At 43.3% G+C, this 10164-nt stretch overlaps 1 long non-coding RNA gene across 2 annotated transcripts in view; it reads right to left on the bottom strand.

Annotated features, from left to right (window-relative positions):
* Positions 1 to 9626, bottom strand: part of LOC139356518 (uncharacterized) — a 30960-nt gene extending 21334 nt beyond the window's left edge. For both annotated transcript variants that reach the window (XR_011608488.1, XR_011608487.1), the window contains exon 1: positions 9474 to 9626. This is a non-coding gene — a long non-coding RNA (uncharacterized lncRNA). The remainder of the gene's footprint in view (positions 1 to 9473) is intronic.
* Between the last annotated feature and the right edge of the window lie 538 nt (positions 9627 to 10164).

The following is a 10164-nucleotide window of genomic DNA, read 5'->3' on the forward strand; positions in this document are numbered from 1 at the left end:
GATCTCATTCTTTTTTATGGCTGCATAGTATTCCATGGTGTATCTCCCAATGAGAAATGGGCTGGTCTAAGACCCACCTGGAGAATGTTCCTGCAATATGGGGCACATTTTTTAACTTCTCTTAAACTTTGGCATCCTCATTTGTAAAATGACCCACCCTAACGGCATCATCTGAGGATTAAATGAGATAATGTAGGGCTGGCACTTAGAGCAGGACTGGCACACACCAAGTGCATAAATGTCAGATACTGTCGTCTCTACATCTACCCAAGGCCATGCTGAGTGGTGGAACCAGCATTCCAATCCAGGTCTGCCAAACACTGTGACCTTCCCACCACACCTCACAACTCGCAGCTTCTCTTCTTGGTAAAAGATCTCACAACCCAGGATCACCCATAATATCCCATCTTCAACAAGCAGCTTCTCCTAGACCCTCCCACCTTCTCTTCTAGCCCTCCCCCTTTTGCAGTCCTCATTCTCTCTAATCTAGTACCTCTCACTATGATGGTCTAGACATCAGCACCATTTTCCCCCAAGCACATAATGCATTCACAACTTGCCAAGCAGTCAGCCCCCACCCCTACCCAACTTGAAAACACTGATTTGGGTTCGAAACTTAACCCTTCTACTTATTTGCTGGAGATAATTATACCACCTATTTCTCAGAGTTTTTGCGAAAGGTAAATGCAATAAGTCATGGATAGAACTTGGCATAGTTGTGAGCACAGAGTAAGCAATTCAGGAATATGAATTTGTAATGATGGTTCTTACCCAGTGATTCTAAACCAGGGCTAACTTTGCCCCCTAGCTAGGTTTGCCAGATTCAATGCAACAACAGGCTACCCAGTAAAACAATGAATAATTTTTAATATAAGTATGTCCCATGCAATATTTGCAATATACTAAAAAAAATTTAATTGTTTATCTGAAATTCACATTTAACTAAGGATCCTGTATTTTATCTTGTCCCTACCCCCAGTAGACATATGGCAATGTCTGGAGACATTTTTGGTTGCTACAACTGGTGGGCATGGGGGTGCAACTAGCATCTAATGGGTAGAGGTCAAGGATGCACTCAACATCCTTCAGGGCACAGGAAAGCCCCCCCATAACCAAGAATTATTCAACCCATAATGTCAATAGCGCCAAGGTTGAGAAATCCTGCATAAGCAAAAAATCATAATAATATTGAGAGAAAAGAATTGAATGGACAGAGTTTTATACCCCACTATAGTGGGTGGAATTTTGTCCCCTGAAAAGATACGTCTAACACCTAACCTTTAGTGCCTGTGAATGTGAACGTATTTGGAAATGGAGTCTTTGCAGATATAATTAAGTTAAGGATCTCCAGATGAGATCACACTGGATTTAGGATGGAGCCTAAATTCAATGCTTGTTGTCCTTATAAGAGAAAGGAGAGGGAGACTGGAGACACAGAGGGAAGCCCATGTCAACATGGAGGCAGAGACTGGAGTTACGAATCCCCTCCCCAAGGAATGTTGAGCATTGCCAGCAGTCACCAGAAGCTACAAGAGAAGCTTGGAACCGATTCTCCCTTGGGACCTCCAGAGTCTCCAACCCTACTAACACACCTGGATGTCACACATTTGGACATCAGAACTGTGAAATAACAAATTTCCGGTATTTTAAGCCACCAGGATTTTAGTAACATATGCTAGCTCTAGGAAACGAATACAACCCCCTACAGGTTTAAACCCAAGAACTCTTGTGCTTTCGCTTTCTTTTTACAATTGTAATTATTATGAAATGCCTCATGCCAGCAAAAAAAGGATACGGGCTAATATAACGAGCACCATGAACTCATCACCCATCTTGGGAAATGTAGCTTTACAAATACTAATGAAGCCCCACAGTGCCCCAATCCCATTCCGCTCTCCCCACAAGAGGTAAACACTCTCCTGAATTTGGTGTTAATAATTCCCTCATGAGCTTTTATACCTTTACTACATATGTATGACTTCCTAAGTAACAAATAGAATTCTCTTACCTCTTTCTAAACTGTATATAAATGGTGTCCTATAACATGCATGCTTTGCCAAAGGATCTTTGAATTTTTACTTTACATCGTTTTCAAGATACACACTGATTTATGTGGTTCGAATTCATGCACTTTCACTATTCTGCTGTGTGCATAGATCACAGATGTATTGATATACACTTCTATGGATAGACATTCGTTTTTTTCCAATTCTTTTGTTATTACAAACAATGCATCAGTGAAACTTCATGTCTCCTGGTCTGTACTTTATGAGAATTTCTCTAGGGTTCTGTTCCTCAAAGTGTGGCTTGAGACCCACTAGTGAATAATAAAATCATTCTGGTGGCTTTATGGTCAGCACTGCTTTGTTGTTTTTTGTTGAGGTTTTATTTTCAAAAGAGAAGATTAATATTAGAGCGCATCATATACCAGGGTTAGTATTGCTTCATAAAACTTTTGTTTCAATTATAGATAAGTATGTACTGGATTGCAATGTAGAATATATTTCTTACTGGCAGTCACAGCCAAAAGAAAAAGTTTAGAAAATTGTTCTCTAGGGCCTCACTGTTGAAAGTGTGATCAGAGAACTAGGGGCATCGGCCTCACCTGGGAGCTGGTTAGAAATACGGACTCCATGGCCCCATCCCAGACCTCCTGAACCAGAATCTATATTTTAATAAGATCTCCGGTTTCTTCATCTCCCCATTGAAGTTTGAGAAGCAGTTCTCTAGGGATATACCAATGAGTGGAATTGCTAGGTCATACGAAGTGCCCATGTTTCTTTAGCTTTATTAGGAGTTGCAAAACTGCTGTCCAAAATGATTGTGCCAGAGTTCCTTTAAAGATCTGCTTTCCGGCTGGGCACAGTGGCTCACACCTGTAATCCCAGCACTTTGGGAGGCCGAGGTGGGCAGATCACAAGGTCAGGAGTTCAAGATCAGCCTGGCCAACATGGTGAAACCCCGTCTCTATTAAAAATACAAAAACTAACTGGGCATGGTGGTGCACGCCTATAATCCCGGCTACTGGGGAGGCTGAGGCAGGAGAATGGCTCGAACCCAGGAGGTGGAGGTTGCAGTGAGCAGAGACTATGCCATTGCACTCCAGCCTGGGTCACAGAGCAAGACTCCGTCTCAACAACAACAAAAAGATCTGCTTTCCATCTTAGAGTTTGTAATGAGATTTCATTCGATCAAAACGTCCTGCTGCTACAATTTTTTTTTTTTGTTTGTTTGTTTTTTTAGACAGGGTCTTGCTCTATCACCCAGCTGGAATGCAGTGGCTCGATCATAGCTCACTGCAGCCTCCAATTCCTGGGCTCAAGCGAACCTCCTGCCTTGACCTCCCAAAGTGTTGGTGTTACAGGTGTGATCCACCGCACCTTGCCTTTATAAAATTTTTTTTTTTTTTTTTTTTTTTGAGACGGAGTCTGGCTCTGTCGCCCGGGCTGGAGTGCAGTGGCCAGATCTCAGCTCACTGCAAGCTCCGCCCCCCGGGTTTATGCCATTCTCCTGCCTCAGCCTCCCGAGTAGCTGGGACTACAGGCGCCCGCCGCCTCGCCCGGCTAGTTTTTTGTATTTTTTAGTAGAGACGGGGTTTCACCGTGTTCGCCAGGATGGTCTCGATCTCCTGACCTCGTGATCCGCCCGTCTCAGCCTCCCAAAGTGCTGGGATTACAGGCTTGAGCCACCGCGCCCGGCCGCCTTTATAAAATTTTAATCACAGTCCTTCTTTGCTGCTTTCATGCAACTCTCTCGACTTTCTCTGAGGAATGAAGTCTGGAATAAACAAAGCCTCTTCTCTAGAAGAAAGGGGCTCCACCCAGAGACAGAAAAAGGGACAGCTGTTATCACACGGAACCACATGAGATGTTTAAACATCAAGTCCTGGGGAGAGAGCAGCCCTGGGAGAACACAGCAGGCCTCCCTGGCAGCTCCTGGCTTTGCTGGGGCTGAGGGAGCACAGCAGACTTTCCCAGTCAAACTGACGTTGTTTCCTGGCCTGGAGCAGCCCCACTCCTGAATGCAAAGTTTAATTTGATTTTTTCACTCGAGTAACCAAGGCATTTCTGACGCATTGCTTTTCATGAGGTCCTGGCACTGCATTCGCTGAGCCATTTCCTCGGGCCTCCTCTCTCTGCTCTGGCTCTCTCTTCCTTTTCCTGGGGTCTCTACGCCTGGCATCTGACTCACTACCTTGCACCCACCTCCTTCTGCAGAGTTGATATAATAATATACCTCTGTGCTGGCAGCCCCTGCTTACTGATAGTCTATCTTGGGCCTGGGCTGTGTTGGGGACTCACTCCACACCAGAGATAGACACCATTATTCCCACTTTGTGGCTGAGATCATCATCCCAAGTTGCAATCTGTTACATTTATTATATTGGGGTGGGTCTTGGAATCAATGGCATCCCATCATCGCATAATCAGATGGTGGTTGGGATGTCACGGATGTCACCTGCGGAGAAGCAAACTTGATTGGTTTTCCTTATGGCCTGAGCAGACAACAGCACCGTTTCAACACTGCAGTCAATCATGTCAGGACCACATGGGCAAGGACCATGAGTCCCGAATGTTGTTCAGAGAACCTTCTTTTGACACTTTCTGGTAAGATGAAGGAAGCACTGGCATTGAAACTTGCAGGTTGGGTGTCAGAGGCTAGAATACAAGCCCTGAAGTCAATAGTAGGGACCGTCTCTCAAGAAATGCTACATCACCAATGCTCTTGGTAACAGGATCTGGTATATGCTGTGGCATAACGAATCTCCCCCAAACAGTGAAATTCCGCAAGTACAACTCCTTGAGTGCTCTTCTCTTGATCCAGAGACCTGTGAACTCAAGAAGCAATGTATCCACCAGACACTTAAACTTTGGAAAAATAAAATTAAATTAAAAGGAGGCAATATATCCCCCTCACCAACATACCCAACCTACAATGGTGAGGCAGGCATACTGTTAGACATTTTAAAAGGAGAGAAGTGGGAGGCACACAATGTTTCATAGCAGTTCTAGAGCACAATTGGGCATATGGTGCCAGTGTCTCGATTAGAGCTCCATCCAACTGCCTGGGAATGATTCTTCATGGCTCTTGGCTCCACCTTCTGAGCCATCCTCCTTTTTCCATAAGAAATGTCTAGTGTTTGCAACTGAGTGGTTTCTTTAGCCTGCTTCCTGCCTAGAGTAGTCTGGGGATTCAAACACTTCTTTTTGCTCTATATGGTCTCTGACCCACTTAGTCTAAACTGATGGTGTTTCCATCAGTATAATTACCTTTAAAGTGTTGTGAGTTTCCTATTAATCTCATTGGGGCTCACTCCATTAAACAAAATAACAACTACAAATATCTCCATGATAAATCTTTTCCTTTCTTGCTCCCTGTGGAATCTCCAAGGAGCAATAACTTGATTTTTAGATGCACTGCTGTTTAAGAGAGAGGATTTAAAAGACATACTCTTTTTTTTTTTTTAAGTTCTGGGGTACATGTGCAGAACGTGCAGGTTTGATACAAAGGTATACACATGCCATGGTGGTTTGCTGCACGCATTAACCCATCATCTACATTAGGTATTTCTCCTAATGCTATCCCTCCCGCAGCCCCCCAGCCCCTGACAGGCCCTGGTATACGATGTTCCCTTTCCTGTGTCCATGTGTTCTCATTGTTCAACTCGCACTTATGAACGAGAACATGCAGTGGTTGGTTTTGTATTCGAGTGTTAGTTTGCTGAGAATGATGGTTTCCAGCTTCATCTATGTCCCTGCAAAGGACATGAACTCATCCTTTTTTTACAGCTGCATAATATTCCATGGTGTATATGTGCCACATTTTCTTTATCCAGTCTATCACTGATGGGTATTTGGGTTGGTTCCAAGTCTTTGCTATTGTGAACAGTGCTGCAATAAACATACATGTGCATGTGTCTTTATAGTAGAATGATTTATAATCCTTTGGGTGTATATAACCAGTAATGGGATTGCTGAGTCAAATGGTATTTCTAGTTCTGGTTCCTCGAGGAATTCCCACACTGTCTTCCATAACTTTTTAGATGCCAGGGGGCCATCTGACTGTTCGGAAGGTGCTCTGATCTTTCTAAGGTCTCAACAAATGATCTTATAAGCCCACCTTAGGTTTGATCTTTGGCCTGAGGCTATTTTTAATTTGCGAAATCTTTGCCATCTGTAAACCCAGCAAGCCCTGGTTTCTTTGCATTTCCTCCAAATTTTTCTTGAAAATTAAACTATTCTTTTTAAAATAATGTATCTGTATCTTTTATCTTACGATATGTAGTTATAAGCCACCAGCTGACATTTTCAACATTCCTCCGGGAACTCTCCTTAGCTAAATCCGCTAGGTCATTAGGTTTATTTTCTGCTTTCCACATCACCATAGGAAATACTGGTGTTACACTTTCCGTCATTACAGAACACGGGTCCCCTTTCCTCCAGCTTTTAATAACATTTCCTCATTCTTCTCTAAGCCCTCACCAACAACCTCCTCCGAAGCCATCAGTCTTCTACTAACAGACTTTTCAAGACATATCTTTTGTTCATCATTCAGTCTCAAAACCACTGCCACATATTTTAGGCTTTGTTACGGCAGCACCCCCACTGGGCACCAAACTATGTGTTAGTCTGGATTCAACCAGAAGAGCAGAACCACAAGGAGGGATGCAGAATAAGGGATTATTAAAGGGATCTTATCTCATGCAATTTCAGGAACTGATTAAAGAGTTTACAGACAGCTTTGCTTCTGGATCTGGTGCAGGACTTGGAGACGGCAGAGCAGGTCATCCCGAAAGAAAGATGGACATAACACAGGAAAGAGCAAGGACAAACTGGGACCCATGGAGAGGCACAGGAACCCCTATCTGTCCCTCACCACCTGCAAGCTTCCATCTTCAGTGACACAGGTGACCTCCAGGAGACTACGGGCACAGAGGATAATATTGTGTGGGGGGAAAAGGCATGGACATCCATGATACTGAGTCACAAATTATTCAAAAGAGCTGGGTCTAAATAAATGCACAGTGGATTCAAGAATATCTTACCCAATTTGTTTTTTCTTATATTCTCCTTTTTTATGTATGTGCAGGAATAATACAGAATAGCTATCTATAACTAAGTCTAAAGCTCTTTCAATAAGTATAAAAAATAAGTGTTACACATTTTAAGATAACATTGTGTCAGTTTAATTGGCTACATATATTCTTTCTCTGAATGACTTAATATAATTGTACATCTTACAATTATCAACAGCATCTTAGATTCAATGAAACATGGAAAGATTAAGAGAAGTTAAACAATGAGTCCAAGGCAAATGCCTCACTTCCTTAAGCTCTTTGTTGAAATGTCCCCTTCACAGAGAGGCCTTCTCTGTCTACCCTATTTAAAAGGCAACCTACCCTCCACCACTGCCACCATCCATGGTTTCCCAGCACTCCCTGGTCCCTACATTGCTTTAATTTTCTCTTTAGGATCTATCATTATCCTGGCATAACTATACATTTTATTTATTTGTTTAGTTTATGTCCCCATAAGGAAGGGGTGAGATTTTGTCCATTTCATTCACAATGGTATTCTCCAGAGGCTAGACTTGCCTCTACTCTATAGTAGACATTCAATAAATATTAGTTGAGTGAATGTATAAATAATACTTTATGCAGTTAAAACTGGGACTAGAAATAAGCAAATTCATTGGCCATCCAAAGCCTAGGCACTTAACGACTTGACCATACTACCTTTTAGCTTAGCAGAAGAATGCCTACTAAAACTGGCACATTCGGCCAGGTGCGGGGGCTCACGCCTATAATCCCAACACTTTGGGAGGCTGAGGCGGGCAGATCACCTGAGGTCAGGAGTTTGAGACCAGCCTGGCCAACGTGGCAAAACCCTGGCTCTACTAAAACTATGAAAGATTAGCCAGGCGTGGGGGCAGGCGCCTGTAATCCCAGCTACTTGGGAGGCTGAAGCAGGAGAATTGCTTGAACCCGGGAGGCAGAGGTTGCAGTGAGCCGAGATTGTGCCATTGCACTCCAGAATGAGCAACAAAGCGAGACTCTGTCTCAAAAAACAAACAAACAAACAAACAAAAAAACCTGGCATATTCACCTCAACCAGTGATTCTCAATTAGGAGGAGGGGTGTGAAAGAAAATATATCCATGCGTAGGACAAAAGTCTCCACCTCATGGCAGAAGCCCACACTCCTCACCATTAACTACAAGACCCTACACGATTTGACGCCAAACACAAGACCGGGTCTCCTTCCTTTGCCGAGAGTACTCCTCCCCCATCTTCATTGAAACTGACAGAAAATCCAGCTCAAAGCGACTTAAACAAGAAAGACAATTTCATGGCACATAGAACAGAAAATGCCATCGTAGAACTAGCTTCTGTTATGACTGGATCCAGGAACTCAACCTATTTTACCAGGATTCTGTCCATCTTCACATCTCAGGCCTGTGATCCTCAGTATGGAGTTCCATTCTTGATAGGCTTCTCTAGTATGGTGACAAGATGGCCCCAGCAAGCCAGAGTTTACATTCCACAAGCTCAGAACTCTCCAGTGCAAAAGGAGCTTCTCTTTCCTAATACCTTTAGGTGAGTTGGCCAGGCTTAGATCACATATTCACTTCTGGAGCAATTACTGAGAGCCCAAAGGAGGGAATAGTGCTCTGATTAGTCAGACCTGAGTCACATCCCACCTCCTAGATCTGAATGGGCCATGAAGAGAGGATCAGCCCATTCAGAATGCCAAAGACTAAGAATGGAGACAGGTGGTTCACCCACAGAAACTAGAGGTTCTGCAGCCAGAGAAAGGGGGTATGGAAGTTGGGCAGGAAAAATGTCACATGTGTTTTACAACTTGTATGTGTTAGAATTTTTTTAATATTTACTAAAAAGAACACACATCAAACGCAAGTAAAATACAATCAGTGATAGAACAACCCACTCCCTTTTCCAGTGGGGAGGAGGTGAGTGGAGGAGGTTTAGCACTCAAGTTCCGTCTTTGGTCCAGGCAGTAATTAAGAGCTTAGGTGCATAACTGTGGATGGTTATGTAATGTGTGCTGTGCCTCAGTTGTCTCATCTGTAATATAGGACTGGTAACAGTGTATAGTTCACAGAAGTTGCTATAGGTAAAGAGCCTAGCACAGTGTCTTGCTTCTAGTAAACACTCAATTCAATAAATGTTAGTTGTGATTACGTGGATTATTTTACAGATGTAGAACATCTGAGCCTCAGTCATGTGCCTTCATCTGGAGCTGAGGGTGGAGTTAGCGTCATCTGAAACACACGGACTGGGGATGGAGGAGTGGTGCTTCCTCAAAGGAAAAAAAATCTACATATTCTTGTCAGAAGAGGAGGATCGAATCATAAGAAGGAGGTCTAAAAGCCAAGAGGTCCACTAGGAGTTTGTATTATTTACAGAAACACAATAATACAAAACAAAATAAATGTAAATTTATTTACACTTACCGATGTGGATTGACCAAGGCCCACTGAGAGGAAAACACGTGCACAATGGTTACACAATGATGTGGCAATGCCAGACTGGAACACATGATCCCTGACTCCCGAGTCAGTGGTCTTCCTGCTGTCCCCAACAGCCACAGTGGTACAGGTGACATCAAGTCCTGGACCTGGGCTGGCTGGATTCAAGAAAGCACTGATGTAAGAACATGCAATGTTTCAGGACAACTTGGCAAAATAGCCCTAGATCCTGGTTAAGGGATATGCCCAGCCGGAGACATAGGCCCCATTGAAGCTCCCAGCAACTCCATCTCCCAAAGCTGCTCAAGCCAGCAAGTCCTACTGGAAGCTTATCGGTGAGATCACCTTCCTGCCCAGTCTTGTCTGTTTGTTTTGTTTTTGCTTTTCAGGACCCAGTTGATTGGCCTGAACATGCCCAGTGTTTTATTGGTGACTTTGATTCTCTCCTGTCTCATTCCTGAAGTTTTAAATATATTTTTCCAAAATCTACATAATGATTTTTTTTCAGGGGTACCACAAAGGTTGTTTGGTTAAAAGTAGTAAGAAGCAGAAGGCATGAGATCATGGAGGGCACCACCCACCATTGAATTGGGTAGAGGATAGCAAGGTTCAGTTTAATAAAAATTTACCTGGTACCTACTATGACCAGGCATCAGATGAATTAGCCAAGACATAG

This window comes from Macaca nemestrina, chromosome 10 (assembly GCF_043159975.1).
Source record: "Macaca nemestrina isolate mMacNem1 chromosome 10, mMacNem.hap1, whole genome shotgun sequence".
Lineage (NCBI taxonomy): Eukaryota > Metazoa > Chordata > Mammalia > Primates > Cercopithecidae > Macaca > Macaca nemestrina.